We start from the raw sequence: 693 nt of genomic DNA on the forward strand, positions 1-693 counted from the left end.
TGGTGTGGAGAGAGAGGGCCTATAAATGACTTTCTGACCGGTCCCCAGCCACCAGGGACAGACCTGCGGGTTGGCTGATCTCCTCTGAAGAGCTTTAAACTAGGCTCAACGGGGATCAGGGAACCAGTGGCCAAAGAGAGCCCAGGGTTGGTAAACCACAAACAAGATGCCAGATCGCACCAGGTAAGTATTAAGGGGTTGGTAAGCCATAAACAAGGCACCAGACCACACCAGGTAAGTAATAAAGGGAACACACGCCATCAAGGCACAGGGGCACCAAGAGCCCCCTTTGGGGGACTAAAATGACTTTATACAAACACCAGGAGTATGGTGAACAAGCAGGAGGAGCTCGCACTCTTGCTTGCTAGCACCCAGTATGACCTAGTCGGACTAACCGAGACATGGTGGGATTCTACATATGACTGGGCAGTAGGCATTGAGGGGTATAGGTTGTATAGGCATGACAGACGTATACTGCTCCTTAACATAGGCATGACAGAGTGGGGAAGAAAGACCTTGCTTGACCTGGTCTTGGCAACAGGGGATGATCTCGTGGGGAACATGCGAGTTCATGGTAGCCTGGGAGATAGTGACCATCACTTGGTCGAGTTCACTATCCAGCGAAGGGTGGGTAAAGTAACTAGTGGGGCTAAGGTGTTGGACTTCAGAAGGGCCAACTTTAGCAAGCTTAGA

This window comes from Alligator sinensis, unplaced genomic scaffold, assembly GCF_000455745.1.
Source record: "Alligator sinensis unplaced genomic scaffold, ASM45574v1 scaffold1084_1, whole genome shotgun sequence".
Taxonomy (NCBI): Eukaryota; Metazoa; Chordata; order Crocodylia; family Alligatoridae; genus Alligator; species Alligator sinensis.